The sequence below is a fragment of the Bombyx mandarina genome, chromosome 10, assembly GCF_030267445.1.
Source record: "Bombyx mandarina strain Sakado chromosome 10, ASM3026744v2".
Lineage (NCBI taxonomy): Eukaryota > Metazoa > Arthropoda > Insecta > Lepidoptera > Bombycidae > Bombyx > Bombyx mandarina.
Genome location: NC_143217.1, coordinates 6,626,808 through 6,649,241, shown reverse-complemented (window position 1 = coordinate 6,649,241; position 22,434 = coordinate 6,626,808). Strand labels below are relative to the sequence as shown.

General features: G+C 41.3%; 1 protein-coding gene across 8 annotated transcripts in view; it reads left to right on the top strand.

The window, feature by feature from the left end:
• The first annotated feature begins 4,947 nt into the window (after positions 1-4,947).
• Positions 4,948-22,434, top strand: part of LOC114248717 (adenylate cyclase type 1) — a 102,105-nt gene continuing 84,618 nt past the window's right edge. For all 8 annotated transcript variants that reach the window (XM_089730339.1, XM_089730338.1, XM_089730336.1 and 5 more), the window contains exon 1: positions 4,948-5,225. The gene's annotated coding sequence lies outside the window, so the exon portion shown is untranslated. The remainder of the gene's footprint in view (positions 5,226-22,434) is intronic.

The following is a 22,434-nucleotide window of genomic DNA, read 5'->3' as shown; positions in this document are numbered from 1 at the left end:
CTCACCATCCTGTCATCACCATCACTCACTGTCCTTGAGCAACTTCGCGCAGAAACGAGACTGTCGACGATTTGCTACCAGAAGGTTCTTGGTTACTTTGATCACATTGCTCGGCGGCCACCAGACAACCTTGAAAGATTGTCTGTGGTGGGAAAAGACTCGGCGGCCGGCCATCAAACCGTTGGTCAGATCAGATAACTGTGCTCACTGGACTCTCTGTTGCGACCGCCCTGAGAGAAGCCGAAAACCGAAGGAAATGGAAGCTGATGGTACAAAGAGCCACGAAGGGCTTTCAGGGACACGACCTTCAGCAATGAAGTATGCGACTAAGAAGAAGACTCACCATTGCTCATAGATGTCAGCATAGAGGTTATGTAGGTTACCGGAGCCCATCCAGCATTGTGACGTCTACTCGTGGACATATATATCAGCTATATATACATACATGCCAATGATGTTACAAATTTTGAGGTCGATGTTTCTATTGTATTGTAATAGCGGCTGGCTTAACCTCAAAGCCGTGTTTCGACTTTTTTTAGGTAAATCAATCGGTACGTATGGTAAATCCTCTATGTGTTAAGCTTCTTACGCCAGATTCAAGGATAGAAGCGTGCTTTCGCATTAGAATACAATTCCTTATTCCTGCCGCTTGAAAAAGAAATGATTTAGGCACATTTATTGTAAAACTACACACTAAACATTTTTATAAGCTGCTAGGTTTAAGCACAATATCTACTTATGTACTACTTACGTGTACTTAAAAAATTTAATGTAGTTCATAACATAGGGGGCATCGTCCGATGCATGACGTGCGTTCTGGTTTATTTACGTTTCGATTTGACTGGTTACCGTCAAACAAGACATTAGTAGCAGCTTGTGGTACTTAGGCGTGATATATTGCACGATGCGAAACGCATATCGGGAGCATTAAGGCATTTATCGACTGCACTCCCGCTGCAACAATGGAAATTGTAGGTTTCCGCAACGTTTTACACCGTAAGCTTTTTTTACGGCAAGGTATTTAACGTCTATGTTTTTTTAACGTATGAAAGTAGGTTCGTTAAGTATACAGGGTGTCCCAGAAAAAAATGGATAATCCTGAAACACTTCATAGTAGAGCTATAGGGGTTTAATTTTTTTTTTCTTAGGCTAAATTAAAAATAAAGAAAAAATACCAAAGGAGAAACCCCATTTTGGGCCTAAGCGTTACACGAATGGGATATGTACCAAAAAATTCGTCTATTTTGCTTGATTAACCTATTGAAATCTTAGCTTCATTGACAATGGCCAAGTGTAGAAAATAAGTTGAATTCAATTTTTTGTTTTAAACAATCTTTGTAAACATCTACAATACTTATTTCAATATACGTAACTAGCTCCACAAACGCGCGGATTAGAATTAGAGCATCCATAAAATAGGATCGATTTAGTGGAAATCGAGTGTAAAAAATAATTAATACTCTTTTGCTTTAGGATAAATGACTGTTTTTATAGGTATTTTAATCAATGTAAATAGAGTATGGCCATCGAATCGTGACACAACTACTTACAATGGCGGCAATTGAAAATATCTACAACTGACAACATCAAATATAGCATGAAAGGGTAGTTTTGCATTTTTATATTAATGTGACTATGCCATAGAAAAACACAAATGTATCAAATCGTGTTATGTTATCTTTAATGTTGCCAACTGAAGATATTTTGGATTGCCGCTATTTAGTTGTGCCATGATTCGCTGGCCAGACTATAAACTTAATCTCATTGAATAACGTAACGTAAAGCACCAAAATCTACTAACAAAAATCATTAAAAGAAATAAATAACTGTGCCATTTAGTTATGACACGAAATCATGTCGGCAACTGCGGCAATTCAAAATATTTTCAACTGGCAATCTTAAATATAACATGAAAAGGTCGATTTGGTACTTTGAGTTTTTCTATGGTGTAGTTATATTAATAATTTTACTGGTGGTAGGATCTCTTGTGAGTCCGCGCCTCCCACCCGCCTATTTTTGCTGTAAAGCAGTAATGCGTTTCAGTTTGAAGGGCGGGGCAGCCGTTGTAACTATACTGAGACCTTAGAACTTATATCTCAAGGTGGGTGGCGCATTTACGTCGTAGATGTCTATGAGCTCCAGTAACCACTTAACATCAGGTGGGCTGTGAGCTCGTCGAAGGGTATCTAAGCAATAAAAAATTAAAATAAAAAAGGCATGAAATAAAATGAAATGAAATGTGATGAGATAATATGGGAGCACGTACTGATTTATATTTTATATAAAAAAGTTATCATATAAATATAGTTTTTCATATAAAAAAGTTTTCATTAAAATTAAAATAAGACTGACCTAAAGGTCTTAGTTACCAGGTCATAAAATTCCTTAAAAAAATCATTTCGTGCGCAGCGCGTTTCGCATTACGTTGTTTTTAATTTTTGGCTTTCGTTCGTTTTCGTAAACAACCTAACACGCGATTTCTCGTAACAGGTTCCATTTTTATTTTAAAGCACCCTGTTGCTGCAACAGGTTTCGTAAAAAATTACTTATCTTTAGTAGGAAATAGCCTCAAAAATATCGTTTTTATTAAAATATCTCGAACAATAAACATAACCTAAAATGTAAACATTGTCTGATTTTACCAATTTGGCCATTGCTGGGAGACCTGAAAATTGGGCTCATGAAACCTTCTTAGGTATTGTAACTTATGCCCAAATTCTAGCACTGTAACGCCAGGCCCAAGTTTGTATGGATTTCGGGTTTGTCCTTTCATGATTCAAATTTAAGTTCAGATAAACTTTTACAAAAAAAATACACTAGCTACTGATACGATTTCCTGCATATTCCTTAGTATATTCCATGTAGAATATTATAAGACTAAAAAGCCTATGGATTTCATTTATTTGTAGCTGTTGTATATTCCAGAAACGCACAGCATTATGGAAAATATCAACTTTTTAAAAAAAAAACCTATTTTTTTATTTTTTTTATTGCTCTTGTATACGGCCCACCTGATGGTGAGTGGTTACCGTCGCCCATGAACTTCAGCAATGCCAGGGGCAGAGCCAAGCCGCTGCCTACCGGGGGTACTAACTTGGGTACTAACTTTGGGTACTAACTGAGATTTTTTTATTTTATTTTTAATTTAAGCCCCCAATAGCTCTACTATAAGGTGTTACAAGATTATTTATTCTTTCTGGGACACCCTGTATATGTATATGAGTCTTTAGTTCCCACAGTGCAGGGTATCCTATTTGGGGGCCAGATGACCACGTGGACTTGCCCCCGGCTATTCTGGTTATTATTGTGATCTTTTACCTACTCGGTGGTGCAGTGATTAGCACCCCTGACTGTTGCGCCGAGGGTCGTGGGTTCGATTCCCACATCGGGCAAACATTGTGTGATGAACCGGTTTGTTTGCTCTTTGTCTGGGATATTATTATCTATGTTTGTACATATTTATATTGTATATAAGTATGTTTGTCAATCTCTGGTGCCCGTAACACCGGGAATCCTTAAATGGAGCCGGATGACCGTACGTAATTTGTTCCCGGTTATTTATTATTTAATTATTATAGTATTTTAATCTGTTGATACTGGTCAGGATATTAGAACGAAGTTATAAAATTACCGTATTGTCATCGGTCCTTGATGCATGCCCAATTTTTCAAGTTAATTGGACGCCTTGAAATCCGTGAAAATGACGCATTTTTTTTGTTTGTAGAATTACTGGTGGCCCGGAGGCCTTTCCACCTTCACTAGGACAGGAGGGCGAACATAAGCTCAGCCAGAAGGATTCAAATTGACGTTCAAAGATGCCGTTGTATACAAAGGAACAAACGTGCATACATACCAAGCTAATAAAAATGAATAAATTGTGATTGTTTTCAGTTTTATTCGATCAGGTACGTCCCTGATTCTCGCAAGCAAATAGTTTCGAATGCAATATAAGCTTATTATTACCTTTTCACGTAATACCTACAATCAAAATATCTAAAATAACTTGAAACATTTATTTATTGAAAACTTAATTTCATTTTAAAGTAGGTTAAGTTAAGATATTTTATATCATAGCCGTTTTTGGATAATCTGAATGGTGCCAAATTTCAATAGTTACGGAAAACGTAATTAGTCTCTGAAAAGAATAAGACCAGTGCAGACTTCCAATAGAGTTTTAAATACCAATGACCTGGATCATGCTTTATTTCGAAAATCGAGTTTATAGTTGGGAAATTTCCATAAAAAGAAGTTTATCGGTAGTGAATCGGAAAGCTTAATATAAAGCTTTCCGATTTGACGATCAAAGAGAAAATGATGTAAAATCACTTCATGATTATTATATAATATGGATTGTTAATAGAATGTGGATTTCTGATGTTTCAGTATTAGGTATTCCCGATATTCTTGAAGACATGGTTGCTAGGTGCAACCTATGCAAATGTTAGACATTTTTGACAACTGAGTTTGATCATACTAAAGTTAAAATATTAAAGAAATCGTCTTCCTGGACATATTCGATTTGATAAGCTGAATCTTTGCTTCGCGTCGAAGTACAGTAACTAGTCAAATAAAAACTATAGATGGAAATCCACTTTAGAGTTTTAAAATTTCTATGACTATTTTTCGATACTCATTGATCATTTAAAAATTAAAACCTAAGTGCTTAGACTTCCTTAAATATTTACGTTTGTTTACCTGTATTTGTATCCCCTGAACCTACCCGCATAATATTCTTATTTATTCAATTTAATTACGATAATATTTTTTACTAAGAAAGATGAGTAAAAAGAAATGGCAACTCTATTAAAAGTAGTGTTAGTATTCAATTACTTTAATTACAAATCCATTCATACCTTTATTTTACTTCATTGAAAATTCTTATTCCCCGTACCGCGCGCCGCACTACCACCCCGCCTTCCATACCCAACTAAACGAACGGCGCGCGCCCGCTTCACTCATCCAGTCATCGAGCGGCAGTTGTGGGAGATGCTATTCGACATTTAAGCGATTTTAATGAGATAAAACGGACATGCGCGCATAACTTCTCAATTAGTGACTAAAAACAAACTATACTACTGGATTTCAGTGTCCGAACATATTCTGAGTGTAGTGTAAACATAAATATTAGGTAATATTTGTTCTTGTGGAGTGTTTATGTTCGTTACGCGGCGCCCGATCCGTCCGGCGTGCTGGAGGGACGTCGCCCTCGAGGATTCTTACTAGAGGTAAGTTGAAGACCGAATATTTTTGTTGGCGTCCGTTCTATGTTACAAACTTGCCTTATCGAATGTGAATTACCTACTAGCCGCCGAAAACCGGTTCTTTACTAGTAGATGATACTACAACAAGCTCATGTAGAAAATTGTAAACCATAAACCTTTGTTGTTAAAAACTTTTTTAAGAAGTTAATCAGCAAAAAGCATTTTCAATATTATCATTGTGGAATAATCCGATGTGTTAAAAATTTCATGTTGTTTCAAATTGTGGTTACAGTGCTAGTAATCCTATAGGGAAATACTATTTAATAACAGCTGTATGTACCTATTGCATGCATCTATTAGGGTATTGGAGATTACATTGCATATTCAAAATTTTTTTAAGCTATAATATTTCACCACTTCTACTCTAATTCTACTCTATCTGTTTCCACTACGCGGCTTCAAATCTAGTCAACTGTTGTATTTCAATATTATACGTAATCTGATTCATAAAAGCGCATTGTAACTTAATACATTGTAATTTAATTATAGTAAATCATAACATATATAAATATTATATTAATTACCTAATTAGCATTTCCAATTTCATTGTTCAATGGTTGCCAATTTGTTATCAAGATTTTATCAGAAATAATGATGTACAATACAAACGACTAAAATAATTATTTATGATTGGTAGTAGTAAAATAGAATTTTTAATTAAATGGTTTACCTAAGGCTATATAATAGTTAATATTATCATAGTTATTAGATAAAATAATTGACAAAATACATACATTCCTTGTAATAGGAGTATAAATACTAATACTAAGGATAGGTACCTAATGAAGGTAATGAAGTTGAAATTTAGTTGCTTCACTGCATTCATTTTGAGAAAATTCTCGAATATTTAGTAACGTCCTTGAACTGTAATTTAAAAAAAGTCTTAAAAAGATTAGGCTTTGTTAATCTTACTAAATTGTTGGATATTAGTGTATTACGAAAGACTAGAGATGAAAAGTAATCTGTTCAAGTAAGCGACTCGGGCGTAACCTAGTTTCGTGGGTCACGCCTGCACAGCTCACCTCACTGATCTGCTGCTCACCCGGTGAAATGCTCACTCGCTTGACCACACTATAATCCAGATTTTCTTGTCACACTCTGCAAACAGGTTGAAGTGTTTAAAATTCAATGATATGCTCTAGAAAACTCTTGGCAAACTTGAACTTTATCACGAGTACTTAATCTACAATATTAAAAGTAAATAACCATAATGCGTATTTGTTACGGCTACATTGTACAAAAAGATGAGAAATAAAAAGTCTTCTTTGCCGAGCATTCGTTGTCCTAAGGATTCTTCAAGACTTCAGATTTCAAATTGACAATAGTAGTTATCTAATAAGGATCTATTAATTACAGACTTTTAAAACACCAATAAAAAACTTCATTATCTACAATCAAACGAAACCTGTTATAATAGCCAATATCCATTTCTAAAGTAATAGTGCTACGGCGCGGCGCGTCCTTTTCAGTCGCTGTGAGGCGTTTTTGAGGCACATTTATTGCTGCACCGGCTTGGTTGCATCCGCTCATAAAATTTAAGTGTTTGCTTTGGTTCGAAAACTTCCAATTTTGATGTCCTATGAACCCTTTTCAATACGAAACTTATGATTTTTATTTAAATAGCGAATATTAGCTGTTAATAGACTTGTTGAAAATTAGGTATTGAATTGAAGAGGGAACAAATTGATTTTTTCTATAAAAACGTTGGCTTAGTGCCAAAGAGGCTTTTGTGGTCGGGATGAATTTCGGATAAAGTAAAAGTATATTGTAAATTTTGTAAATGATTTGCTTGCCTGCTTTGATTACAAACCGCTTAACACAGAATAGGCCGAGAGATCCGAAGGAAAGCTTTTCATCGGAAAACCTATTGTCCAAATCGTTGGACATGATATGAAAATAAATATTGACCGTTCTAAAATTACATTAAAAAATTACACAGGTGATAGATACTAAAAAACACCATTCATAATGTAACAAATGAATAGAAATTGTAAAATCTATTTATTATGTTTTTTATTTTTTTATTGCTTATATGGGTGGACGAACTCACAGCCCACCTGGTGTTAAGTGGTTACTGGAGCCCATATACATCTACGACGTCAATGCACCACCCACCTTGAGATATCAGTTGTAAGGTCTCAGTATAGTTACAACGGCTGCCCCGCCCTTCAAACCGAAACGCATTACTGCTTCACGGCAAAAATAGGCAGGGTGGTGGTACCTACCCGTGCGGACTCACAAGAGGTCCAACCGCCAGTAAATTTAGAATCATTAAGTCAGTTAATTTGGAATCATCATGTTAAGTTATTAGTGATTGATGTACAGATTGACCTTCTCCATTTATCGCCTTGAAAGTCGAAACTTTACATCAAACAACATATCTGAAGTCATATAAACATGACTGGTTTCTTAAGACTTGTGATGTATCTAACTTCCTGTTTTGTTGTGTCGTACATTTTTAACTCGCAGCGTGTCGTGTGTATAAAATCATAAAAAACAGTTAGTTGTCTGTCAGTTTTTAAACTATAAGAGCGAACATAACTTTTAAAAATATACGCCTCCGCGGATTGAGAACCTCATCTTTCTTTTTATGCCGGTTTATTCATAGTCGAATAGCGTTAAACAAAACACGAACTTACAAACGCTTTGTGTAACACTTTAAACAGAAACACGTACATTATTTGAAGCAGATATAGGCTAGATGGTGGTAGCTAACTGTGCTTACAACACGCTTACACCAACCATAGTAAAATTTAACAGATTTAACATGTAAACCATAGCCGTTAAAACTAACTCGTTTTTGTGCTTCTCATGCTAAAAATAAATTGTATGTGTGTTTTCTTGTTTAAATGCCCATCCGAGCTTTGTAGCTTGTTCTTTCAAGTAATGCAACGGTGTCTGCGGCTAATAAATCGCATTGGTCGTATGCGAGTTGTTTTTATTTGATAAGATTGAGAGATTAGTATGTTAGTTGATTTTAATAAGATAAGACACAAGTTCGAGGTCTCAACTGGTCTCTTGTTTGCAAACCGATCATTCCTAATCCTATAAATCGAAAGGCATGCCTGCTTCGAGCCTGAAAGAAAGGTGGTAATAATTAATAAATCAACTTAAGAGTAATGCTCCGAATCATTGTACCTGTATAGATAGCATTTAGAAGTTTTCGAAATATGAACTGACTGCAACAATGACTGCTTTAGGGTAGGATGGTATTTTCATCTATCTGCGATTTCAATGTGGTCTAAAAATTTTAATATTAATTTCGGTCTTATAATAAAATTTTCTGGAATTTTAGGGCTTGGGCGAATAATTCGAACATTTCGACCATTGTGGTCTTTTGTGTTATTCCCTTGGTCTCTCCACTTCTCACCGCCGCCGGCATAAATCATTAAAAAGCGTTCGAAGAAAACAGCCTTCAGACATTTTATTCTGGATATCTATTGCGAAAGATGTTAATTATTGTCCGTTCCAGGATCTCGCACTCATAAAGTATGTGATGAATAATTTCACTTGCCCCAAATATAGAACCGGCTAGTTGTGTTAAATGCCGCCAAGTTAATTTTACGTAGGCACTCCCTAGTGCTGAAATGCCCTGTGGGGGCTTGAAGCAAATGTTTCAGCTGACTTTACAACGCTTTCCGGACTGATATGAGTTATATTCACTAAGAAACTATTTCGTTTGTCCTAACCCCGCGACACTCCGTTTCATTATGGCTTTCTTTGTGGTTCCTTATCTACATTTGTAAATCTATCATAATAGAAAGAGAAAGAGAGAGAGATAAGAGAAAGAGATCAGTAAACTAGACTTTGACATTATATGTAGTGAACATACGTACGTAGTATGCTATCAGAAGTGTAAATAAATCAATTAATTTTTTGCCCTAGTGATGAACAAATCTTTTCTCTTCTACTTTCATTTTTGTATACTTATTTGTATTTATTTCTTCTATTGAAACTCTTCCAACGAATTGTTGTAAATGCTAGCAAAGTTACAAGTGTTTGTAACAATTTCGAACTTTCCGCCTCCGAGACTTCAGAGATACATAAAAGTATGAGTAGTGTAAACGTGTACCTACTCCAACTTTTTTATTTATTTTGTTTAGCAAGGAGTATTTAATGTCTCAGCTAGAATCAACGAAGAATTTTAATTAATTGTTTGATTGTGGTTATTATATTGTTTCGTCTGTCAAAACTGTGTGAACACAACTACCAGGAAACCATAATACTGATAAAATAAAATATAAAAAATTCTAAATGTTGATGGTGATACGCTGATGCGAGTAGGAGATACCCGACCAAAATTTAACTAATAAAAGTCTAGTTATTATTGCATTTTCACAAAACTCATTCAATATTGAACGCGGTCGGAAACGGGGTTCAAACATTGTTGAATTATGGAATTGAAATAATTGCTAAAGATGTTTTAATAATTGCATCTTGCCTTCATCGTCTTCATTCAGACTATTGAAAAATGCAGCAGTTTTTATGCTAAATAAATATGCAATTTTATCGGCTTTTTCATATCAACAGTGCAGCAAATTGACATTCCAAAGTCGCAATAAATTTGTTTCCAAGCTTATTGACTATCGCACAACATGAATTAGATAGGAGCCGGATGTCACATTATTGTTTAAGGAAATTATCGATAAACACTTTTAACTTTAAACGGATGCCGAATATTCAATTCCATAGTGCATAATTCACTTCTAAGTGGATTGACATAATTGCGCCCTTGATCCGAATGTATTTAATGCATACATATATCGAAACATTGTTTTGGAATATAAATTAATAATGAAGTCGTCGTGGCCTAAAGGATAAGACGTCCGGTGCATTCGTATGTAGCGATGCACCGGTGTTCGAATTCCGCAGGCGGGTACCAATTTTTCTAATGAAATACGTACTTAACAAATGTTCACGATTGACTTCCACGGTCAAGGAATAACATCGTGTAATAAAAATCAAACCCGCAAAATTATAACTTGCGTAATTACTGGTGGTAGGACCTCTTGTGAGTCCGGGCGGGTGGGTACCACCGCCTTGCCTGTTTCTGCCGTGAAGCAGGAATGCGTTTCGGTTTGAAGGGTAGGGCAGCCGTTGTACCTATACTGAGACCTTAGAACTTATATCTGAAGGTGGGTGGCGCATTTACGTTGTAGATGTCTATGAGCTCCAGTAACCACTTAACATAAGGTGGGCTGTAAGCTCGTCCTACCATCTAAGCAATAATAAAATAAAATAAATATAACAATTTTGTATGAAAATAAAGGAATTTTATCATAATTTTTGTAATTTTTTCCCTAACCATTCCACTGAATAATAAAGTATTAATTAAATATTATGTAATCTGTTAGATTTGACATTGAGGGTCACGTAATAATTCATAACGTCGGCATCATTCAGGTGCTTGCGGGATACGAAATGTTGTTCCACTTACTAATTTCGATGTTGTTTTCGCAAAAAGGTTTCTCTTTAATTTTATTTGCTGTTAAGTGTGAAATAAAATACACAATCCACCACAGGAAAAGTCTTTATTTACCGTAATGGGTGATGGCTTCGTTCCAAAAGATTTTCTTGCCTAAGTTTTATTTAAAAATACTAGCGACCCACCCTCGCTTCGCTCCGGAAACATTAAATTTTATTATTGATAGGTGAGTCCCGCGATTTTACCCGCGGTTATTATCGTACCGCGGGTGAAACCGCGGGGCGAAGCTAGTCTAAAAAAAGTTACTCCTTATATCATCAGCTACCTATCAGTGAAAGTCTAGTCAAAATCGGTTTAGCCGTTCCAGAGATTAGCCGGAACAAACAGACAGACACACAGACAAAAATTGTAAAAAATGATATTTTGGTGTATGTACCGTATATATATTCATATGCATGTAGTAAAAAGCAGTTATTTCAATATTACAAACAGACACTCCAATTTTATTTATATGTATAGATTTAACGATCTATGGCTCTGCCATATTTTATTCAAAAGTCAATAAAATACCGTTTATTTTATTTTAGAATCATTAAAAGATGATTGTAGAAATTGGCAATTAATTCCATTGCTATTTAATAGTTTGAATTCTATACTCGACGTTGCAAGCATGGGCTACTTTTATCTGTTTTTTTTTGTTTGTTAAATATGGTGTGGTAATTATTTCATAGTACACCGTGCAGCAATAAAAAATATACAAAGGGAAATTTTAGGTCATAAGTTTTTATTAAGAAGAGACAGTTATGCGAAATGCACTTAATGGACTATGATGGTTACTTGGTTTAGAACCTAGACCTATAAGACTTTAGCGTCGGAGTGATGAGTGATGCGCCTATGCCGGTGTTTAAATCACAAGTTTTTCTAATCAAATATGATGTTCATGAATAACTATAATCATGAAAGGATATCGTGACCGTGGTAGTAATTTTGTGAAAGCTAACAAACTTGAAAAAAAAATGTGCGCCGTCACGGGACGCCTTGCAGATGTGAAACATCGACATTATTTTGTAAAAGTAATATGCAGAAAAGAACAGATTGTGATAGGAACTAAATATGTCATAATGATAAAATATAATATTACAAAAAAATGGCGACGCGTCGCCACGGCATGCGTCGCCACGCCAGAAATCGGTTTTACGTGCGGATATAGATATTTCACATCAAAAAAAAAAACCTAACTTACGCAACTTAGTAACATTGCGTAACTACTGTACAATTGTGACATATTACAAATGTTAAGGAGGTTGGCGGTAACGATGTTGTGATCTTCACGGGCTTCTGTATACATTTAGCACCAGGTATGCCATGACCGCAAAAAAAAAAACCTCAAATCACTAAATACCGATATTGCCTATAATCCGTCCGTATATCCTACCCTAGCTGTTCTCCGTTATATTTAGCACTGGTGGTAGCCGACGTTGTGTGTAGTGAGTGCACATGAGTTGGTACCTACGTCCTACCCATTTATCTTATTGAACGATGTTCTCAATAATAACTTTGTATCTCGTAGCAAACATTTTTATTTTGTTTCTAATAAAAAACATCTATTATACATGTCTTATGTTTCGTCTCCTCAATGTAGTCATTGTTGGCAAAAACTTAGAAAATATTAGTCATTGACGATATTAGAAAAACAAAAATAATGAAATTCGTGATTAGGATCACAGCCAAATACAAGAACAATAAACTATGTTTCGTACGTAGAGTAATTAATTAATTAATTAATAGTGCTTATTTGGTAGTATAGTTTTAGTAGTATAGTATAGTTAATAAATACTGTTTATTTGTAATAAATACTCGACTCGGAGCCGTTACCTACTGGGTAGACTGCTATTAGTTAACTTGTCACTGGTCTTTCTCCGTGCCATTTCGAAGAGATCTCTATAGTATGTATGGTATATTATAATAAGTTTAATACCAATCCTTAAATTTTCTTATATGTCTTTATGTGCTTAGATGGATGGACGAGCTCCCAGCCCACCTGGTGTTAAGTGGTTACTGGGGCCCATATACATCTACGACGTAAATGCCGCCACCTTCGAGATATGAGTTCTAAGGTCTCAGTTTTTACAGTACAACGGCTGTCCAATCCTTTAAACCGAAACGTATTACTGCTTCACGGCAGAAATAGATAGGTTGGTGGTACCTACTCGTGTGGACTTACAAGACGTCCTACCAGCAGTAAATATATTTTGAAAGGTTTCAAGTCGTCGTGGCCTAAAGGATAAGACGTCCGGTGCATTCGTGTTGAAGCGATGCACCGGTGTTCGAATCTCAGGCGGGTACCAATTTTTCTAACGAAATACGTAATCAACAAATGTTCGCGATTGACTTCCACGGTGAAGGAATAACATCGTGTAATAGAAATCAAACCCGCAAAATTATAATTTGCGTAATTACTGGTGGTAGGACCACTTGTGACTCCGCGTGGGTAGATACCACCGCCCTGCCTATTTCTGCCGTGAAGCAGTAATGCGTTTCGGTTTGAAGGGTGGGGCAGCCGTTGTAACTTTACTGAGACCTTAGAACTTGTATCTCAAGGTGGGTGGCGCGTCTACGTTGTAGATGTCTATGGGCTCCAGTAACCACTTAACACCAGGTGGGCTGTGAGCTCGTCCACCCATCTAAGCAACAACAAAAAAAAAAAAATCTGAAATACCATGCGATGAGTAGCTTCAACAAATATTGGGTTATTTCATACATTTGAGGAGCGTTACCGGGTTTCACTACCATACTTACAAAAAGCGAGAAAACGTGCGTCCGAAAATGACATTAAATAAAATTGATAATAAAGATAATAACATCCACGTAATAACGTAAACTTTTTAAAATCAAATAGTATACGAATCTGACTTTTTACTTTCCTTCGTTTAAGGTTGAAAAGGTCGCGAATCAACAATGGCTTGATTAAAAGCAGTTGACACTGCCTTTTTTTATTAAATGTTCTGTGATAACAAAGAGCGCCGACGTCCAATTTTCATATAATTGAAGTAAGCCTCGAAATTATTTCCATCTCAAGGCAATACGAATCTGAACTCAAGCACAGGCGCTCCCTAATGTCAGGGTAGGTTGGAAAGATACATTTTTTTATTGGATTTATATTTAAATCATCATAACATTACACGGAATCAAAATAACTAAAACTTATTTTGAATTTAAAATAGTCTTAAAGAAAAACCGAGAGACTTACACACAGGCTGCTTAAAATAAAACTTCATTTTATTCTTTTCTATGAATTTTAATCGCCAAAAGCTCATTGTAATTATCGCACTTTCTAGTTTAACTTGTTATGCGCAGTAGTCGAAATTTTGATCTATTTTATTTTTCCGGGGACAAGGTCATTACCGATCTCTAAAAACACAAACTTAAATAAAAATGTTTGTATATTATGTTGAAAAAAACAGACGCACTAAACTACATATCAGTTCGAATAACTTTTATTAAAGAACAGTGTATTAATTTATTCAATTACATTGAATATCCAATTAAAGCTGGAGTGTATGATTAGTTTGTTGACAGATAAGATAATAATTGTCAGCTTATCTCTATGGCACTAGTGACATGTTCGTCAATCAAGTATTACAACTTGTTTCTGTTTTGTGAATTAGGTTATAATCTAATATGATTCTTTTAATCTCATGCAGTGATTTAATAACAACAAAAAAATAGATATTCGTTTTTTATTTTTTATATTGCAGATTCGTGATTAAATTGAAATGTCAAAAAGGATTATTTTTTGAATTTAGTAGTTATAAACATAAAATAACGATTCAAAATTTTGCATGCTGCATATGAATATAAAGTGTCAATTTAGATTTCACTTGGAAATAATCTAGCGCAATTTATATGCATTTAATCTTAACGAAATTCCTTTAATTTTGACCGAGTAGTTATTTTTTTACATGAATACTACTAATCAAATTTATTTAACGTAGGTAGAAAGATAATCACGATGTAGAACATTTTAAACATGTTAGACATTGCCTGCGTCATCAGGGGCACATGCCCTTGACAATGACGCCCTGGTGGCAGATATTTCCTAAAGATTTTGAATTTTGGCCAAAGAAAACACCTTTTTGCGGTTTGTTTTATGGCAACGAAGAGAGAATCTAATGGATAGTTTTATTTAATTATTTGTGTTGGGCTGGAAATATCAACACGTATCACCTGACGTTAAGCGGCTGCTAACACATGTGGATACCTCTGTTCAACTAGAGATAGGACTGAAACTTAAGTTCTATTGGTATACAACAGCTACATCTTTGTAATTCATATTTTTAGTATTTTTTTCTACCTTCCTACTTTTACCCAACTAAATACAAAATCGTTTTTTTAACACAAATAATAATAATAATTACACAACCTAACACTGTAAATACTATGCTTTAGATTTAATTTAATTTAACAATAAATCAGATTTAGCACCTTAACGGATTTCAATTTTAAAGTACTGGCGTCTTCCTATATAGCGCATCCTTACTACAAACCTTGAAGCTTTGTGCTCTTCCACAGCGGACTTCGAGAGTTCATGTATCATATACCGTCGGGTTTTGTTTCCGTCGCCCTTATGATATCGAATTAGGGTTGAACAGAGTTATCAGTGGTAGACGCGACGGCTTGACCGTGCCTTCTTGCATTGACAGAAATGCAATGTATTTTTATATTTTTATAGGTCCGTTTAGACTGGCCGGTTTTTCAACATAGATCGCAAACGGTACTCCTTCATTGAATTATTTGAATAGTAGACGTATTTATTTTGAGAACTTGTTAGTTGTAAATTAAACAAAGAATGTAGGCGGAAAGCTTTTGCACGGCGCGAATAAGTAAATAATATTAAACGAGAGAACATATTACGATGTCGCGTGTATGTACCACTAGTATTTATTAATATTTCGAGGTGACTAGCTATTTTTATGTGGCCACCGCCCGACTGTTTGTGATGACAGATGTTTGACTGTGTATGCGTTGATTTAGTTTTTAGCATTAGGATGATAAAATATTCGAATTACGTCACAGTGTTCGTTCAATAAACCTTTTACGGTTCTATGTTTTATTTGTTTATTTATTACCAGCGGCCCGCTCCGGCTCCACTCGGATCTTTAACAAAAATTTCAGCGATATTTGACGTTGTTTTATTTAAAAAAATAAAAGAACACTTCTTGCGGCATTAAAATAATAATGTGTTCTACAAAGTCGTAGTACATTATTTTATTCTATCATCAATCGTTTTCACAGGGCACGCGATGTAAAGAATGTTTTAGGTATTTTTTTTTTAGTAAGGATCCCTAATTTTTTTTAAAAAGGTTATAACCTATTTCACTCGCCGGGAATAGTGTAGCTTCCAAACATTGAAAGAATTTTTCAAATCGGTTCTGTAGTTTCGGAGCCTATTGAATACAAACAAACTAATAATTTTTTCCTCTTTATAATATAAGTATAGAAGTATAGATACTGATTTTATGCTGATTTTAAGCGACTCGGTGTTCTGTAATGATTTTTTCATTGAAGGTTTGAACACCATGAAATATAATGTCGCGCCATTTACGCTACACTGGAGTACTACAACATTGTTCAACTACTATTTGAAGATCTATTGTTTGGTGTCGCGAGTGTGCAGTTGTTAGTTTCATCAGAACGAAGCTCAGTTCTGCGATCTAAAATTGAACAATGAGAAGTTTCACTTTGTTTTCGAAAGCATTTGAAACATATACGCGTGCTGATTTGTGACTTCCAGAAACGATTGTGTATGATTTGTATGTTCGTCTGTTCCCATATTGTTTAAATGCAATGTAACGAGTTAACGTCCGTCAAATCGCGGGGAACATTGTTAATGTTCCACAAAGCCAATCGTTCATTAACATATGAAGTAGCAATCGTTGCTGAGTATGGAAATGTTTTGTTTACGGTCACAATGTCCACGGCTCGAAGCCTTACGTGTTCTAATATAATCATCAACGTGTTCTAGTCGAAATCTATTTAATATTCGAGTTTTATGTTCACTTAGTTACAGAAGAATAAATTCTCAACACCTAAATTTTTACATCTCGTTTTTGAGAGCACTAAATCTAGCTTTGTTTTCATCTAAAATGAATATAAAAATCGCTTTTTACGCGCAATTAAAAAAAACATAACTAAAATAAATTCAAATTGTACTGAAATCAACTTTTGTTTATCTACATACGCTTCGAGTGGCTATTCTGGTTTCACCTTAACTGGTGGGCGAACTCACGGGGCTCAGTTTGAGAGAAGAAATCTACAGAAAAGTTATTGGTAGTACTTACAACTACTACAATTTTTTTCTCAGATCAAAACATTTCCACGTCAACAGCTGTATTACAATTGAACAGATTAAGAGGGCATTTTACAGTTGTACAATATACAAAAAGCATATAATTAATCTACTTGATCAAACTTCAAAACCGGTTCATCGATGATAATTGTGTCTGTAGATGGAGACAAAGCGTTAATTGTGTTTGCTCTGCAATTGTCTTTATAATTGCATTGATACAGGTCGCAATGCTATTAACCTTTTTTTTTTTTTTTTTAACGCTGGGGAATCCATTTACGGATACCCGGTCGAGGGGGGTAACGGACCGGGTTATGTCGGACTCCGGCGCCTCCTGAGAGGAAGAAGGGGAGAAGAGAAGAGCCGAGGTCCTTCACCTCCCCCAATTTCTCACAGGAGACTACGCCTTGAAAAAGGCGCGCGAAGCACTTGCCCCGCAGAACGACTACCGACTAAACCCTATCGAGCCCCGCCACTCCGACTCCACGAAACCCACGGTACCGCACAGTGCGCGCCGAAGGCTCGCCGTCGCCGGTACCCATCCTGTTAATAGGACGGCACTCCATCCCCGGGAAAATCCCGCAGGACGTCGTCTCGGAGACACACCGTGAGCGGTGCACAGGAGCCACCTTGCGCCGCCTCACCACCGGACCAACAGCCGAGTACCGGGCACCCCCACACCCGGCACCCGACAGCCCTTACGGGAGATGAACGGGAGCTTCGCGCCCGTGCCGCCCACTCCGCCTTCTTCGCTGTGAAGCCGAAGAGGGATCCCACTCCCTTTCGCGCTCCTCAGCCTCACGGAACGCCATGACCAGGTCGCAAAACCTGGTCATGGCCTCCCAAGAATTCTGGTCCTCTAGCATGCGGGCGATGACAGCCCGCAAGGAGAGGTCTCTCCCCAGCACCGCGATGAGGTCTCGCCGCGAGCGCTTCCAACGCGGGCACGCTTCGAGTGCGTGCTGAGCGTCATCGTCCGGATGCCCGCACTGGTGGCAACCCGGATGTGGCTCTCTCCTGCAGACCTTCCACAGGTACCTCCCGAAGCAACCATGCCCCGAGAGGACCTGCGTTAAGTGGAAGGAGAGCACGCCGTGTCGTCTATCTGACCATGCCTCCAGCACGGGCACCAGGGCCTCGAGGGTGCGTCGGCGAGTGACTGAAGTTTGGCCAAGCTCCTCCAGCAACCGCTCCCTCCACTTGGCGTACGCCAGATGACGCGCAGCACGCCTCCACCGACCGACAGCCGACGGGCCGGGCGTCCGTCCCCGACTCAGGGACTGTGTTCTGCGCCGGTATACCGCAGCTGCTACCTCAGCCTCGAGATCCCAAGGAAGGGAACCGGCGAGGGCGCAGGCGACCTCCCGGGAGATCGTACGGTAACCCCTGATGACTCTCACCGCGAGCACCCGCTGCGCTCGTAGCAGCAAAGCTGCATTGCGCGCAGAGAGTGCGGGCGACCACACGGGAGCGCCGTACAAAGCCATACTGCGCACGACCCCCAGGTACAGACGCCGGACGCCGGCGCTGCAACCACCGACGTTGGGGAGAAGACGGGCTAGTGCGCCCGCCATCCCCAGCAGCTTCGGGACTAACTCACCAAAGTGGTGGTCGAAGCGCCATCGACCGTCCAGCACAAGGCCCAAATATTTGAGCTTCGGCTGGACAGCGATCGATACTCCGCCGACTATGAGATTCGCTCCCGGAGGAGGTTCCCTCCGGACTGGGTGAAAGCACACCGCTTCGGACTTGCGGAGGGCCACCTCAAGACCTAATCTCCGAATGCGACTAACGACGGTGGAGACCGCCGCCGTCGCAAGGATCGCTGCGGCTCTGTAGTCAGCTCCGCGGGCCGTCACCAGCGTGTCGTCGGCATAGCACACTACGTCGACGCCACGCAGGCTAGCACCGCGCAGGACCCAGTCGAAACCGATGTCCCACAGGAGTGGTCCCAGTACCGACCCCTGCGGGACCCCGCACGACACCGCTTTCCGTCCCCACCCCCTCCTCTCGGGGAAGACTACATTTCGCCCTGAGAGGTAATCCTCTATCAGGGTGCGGAGACTAGGGGGGACGCGGTGAAACCGGAGCGATTCCACGATCGTGCTCCAAGGGATCGCGTTGAAGGCGTTGGCGATATCAATCGACACAGCCAACAACACGCCCCCCTCGGAGCACGCACGATCGGAGAGGTGGCGGACGCGCAAGACCGCGTCCATGGTGGAGCGACCTCTCCGGAAACCATATTGGTTAGGAGCCAGGTCAGGCCCAACGCTTTCGAGGTGCTGGACGAGGCGACTGGCGACGATGCGCTCGAGGAGCTTACCAGCCTCGTCCAGCACGACGATTGGGCGGTACCCGCTTGGCTCGTCACGTGGCCGGCCTTCCTTAGGAATAAGGACAAGCCGACCAGTCTTCCATGGCTCTGGGAACCTGCCCTCACGGAGGCACCTGCTGAATAGCCCTTGGAGGGCAGGCCCCAAACCGTCACCTGTCAAGGCGAGTGCCCACGCTTGGGACGAGATCCCATCGAGACCGGGTGCCGTGCGCTTAGCCCGCATCCTCTGCACAGCCAAATCGAACTCTACCTGGGAGACGTCCTCAAGCTCTTCGCTATCAGCAATCCGCGCCATTGTCATCACAGGGGGAACGAAGGCCGTCCCGGATAAATCGGGAAACAGACCCCCGACTACCCGCTGCAATGTTTCCGGCGGCAGGGTGCTGGTTGCGGGAGGAGCCCAACGGCGAAGCGCATTACGCGCCAGCCTGTAGGGCCGCCCCCACGGGTCACGGTCCAGCGAGGCCAGTAGGTCGTTCCAGGCGGCCTCCTTCGCCTCCCCGATAGCCAAGCGCAGGGTTCTTATCGCCGTCCTGTACACTTCGTACAGGCGGTCCTCCTCGTCGGGGTCCCGGCGCGTTCTTCGTCGTCGATATCGCTGGTATGTGCGACGACTAATATCGCATAGCCGGCGCTGGCTGGCGATCTCCTCGGTCCACCAATGAACTTGGCGCTTAGGAGCGAGAGCTCTCACGCGAGGCATAGCAGCGTCACACACCCGTGACATTGCCTCGCGCAGACGCTCCACCCCCTCGCACACGTCTGCTGGCTCGCCAAGCGAGTCAAGACGCCACGCCTGCACTATGGCCGCCTCACGCAACCGCTCGATGTTGAGACGCTTCTGGGCCCAACGAGGACCCCTAGCGCTGCCACTGATGGGCAAGGAAAAGCCCCGAACAGAACCCACCGCGGTCGCGGCGACACTGAATCGGATGTAACGGTGGTCGGAGAGGGTCTCCTCGCCAACCATCACCGCCCAACCGCGTACGCGATATGCGACGTCAGGCGTGGCGAATGTAACGTCCACCACGGACCCGCCCAAACGTCGCACGCATGTGAGTTCCGTACCGCGATTGAGGATGAGGAGACCGCTTCCGACCAGCCACTCCTCCACCGCTCTACCTCTGGGGCACGTCCTAGAGGAACCCCAAGACAATGACTTGGCATTTAGGTCACCTAGAACGAGAATCCGTCGGAAGTGCGACCTTCCAACGACGCGGCTGAGCTCGCTGAGAAAAACCTCAAACTCGGCGAGCGTCCTGTTTGGGGAAAAGTACACTCCCAACACGAATATCTCGGCCCAGAGGACGGCAACGAAGCCGCGACCTCTTTCAACAACGGCAAACGTAGGCGGAGCACCCACACAACAACGCCGGATGATTGCCACTCGGCCCTCCAAATCGGCCGTCCAATCGGGGCTCGAAGGGACCCGATACGGCTCGGCGACCACCGCAAGATGGGTCAACCCCTCCGCCATGCTCTGGAACAAAAGGTCCTGAGCTCTGGCGCAATGGTTGAGATTCCCCTGCAGGAATCGAAGGACACCTGTCATAGCAGGACGCCATTCGATGTCTCCATAGCCGTACCGGGCTGCCTCCGTGCATTTTCAAGTGCAGCGGAAGTTCCTCTTCTAAGTCTCGGTCTCGGGGACTTGGCACAAGCCTTGCTCCCGGAGACATGGTCCGCCGGTCTGCCGGCAGCGGTACATACAGCGCAGTGTGGTGCAAGAGAGCAGCCGGCCGCTACGTGGCCGGTCTGGCCGCACCGATAACAATCCCGGCTGCGGTCGACCGACGAAGGACATCGGGCGCTCACGTGCCCTAGCTCATGGCATCGGAAGCACTGTAGCTTCTTAGCCTCTAACAAACAAGCGCGGAGCACGCTCCAACCAACCCTCAGTTTTGGAACGGCGAGAACCTTCATCGTGGCAACGACGGGCAACCGGACCAATACTTGACCCATCCCGCCTGGGCCAGACTTGATGTCTCCGATCTTCACCGCATCAGGAGCGCATTCGCCAATCCGGGCAAGCTCCGCGGTAAGTTCCTCCGGCATCAGGGAGTCGTCCAGTCCGCTGATGCGGATGGCTGCAGTCGTTACTGGCCTGGTCACTATGACCCCTTCTGCGGGCAGAACCTCTCGAAGCTTTTGGGCCAGGAGATCGGCCTTGGCGCTCTGGTCTGCACCTTCCACTACCAGCACCTTAGACCCAGTCACTGCAGACCGGATGCGCTGGATGGGTATTCCAAGGGCCCCAGGATCTACCTTGGCCCTCGCTTCGGCGAGTACAGTGCGGTACGTGAGTCCTCTTTCCACGGCCTCTGGTTGCAGCTTGAGGACAACGGCCTGAGTGCGTGGAGGGCGCAGCTTCTTCTCTTTCCTCTTTACAGAAGACCGGTCTTTCCTTTCCGCTTCAGCGATAGCTGCCGCTGGAACCGTCCTCACTGCTTCCTCCCTCGGTCGAGCACCCCTACGGGTGACCGTTGACCAGCTCTCGATCATGGAAGCTGGAGCCGGGAGGAAGGTGTGCGTTTCGGATGAAGCCGCTTGCGCGGTGACACTTCTCTTGGGGCCACGCATCCTCTTTTTCGCCAATGTCATCGGTGGCACTGATGACGGTGCCGCATCCGGTGCAGCGTCAACGACGACAGGGGGATTAGACGATTTTTCCCGGCTCCTCTGCTTGTCCGCCGCTAGCGGTGGTCGCATTCGGGGCTCCGGTAGAAGCCGTGCCTCCAGCCCTTCAAAGCGAGCGTCGAGCATAGTGCCGACAGCTCGCATAATGCGCTGTAGGCGCAACTCCTCCTCTTCCTCCTTGGTGTTCGGGGCCGGGGTCGCAGTCGATGTGGGCAACGCTAGCACCTGCGAAACCCTCGCCAACTCCCTTCTAACTTCATCGAGCTCCTTACGCAGTTACAGGATCTCCTGCTCCTGCTTGACGTTGACCGCTCGCAGTCTCTTAGCCTCTTCGGTTGCGGTGTAGCCCACAAGGTCCTCCGTGGCCTCCTTGACAGTGACTGCCAACTCCTTCAGTGCACGCACGTACGTGCCCTTCGGGCTGCTG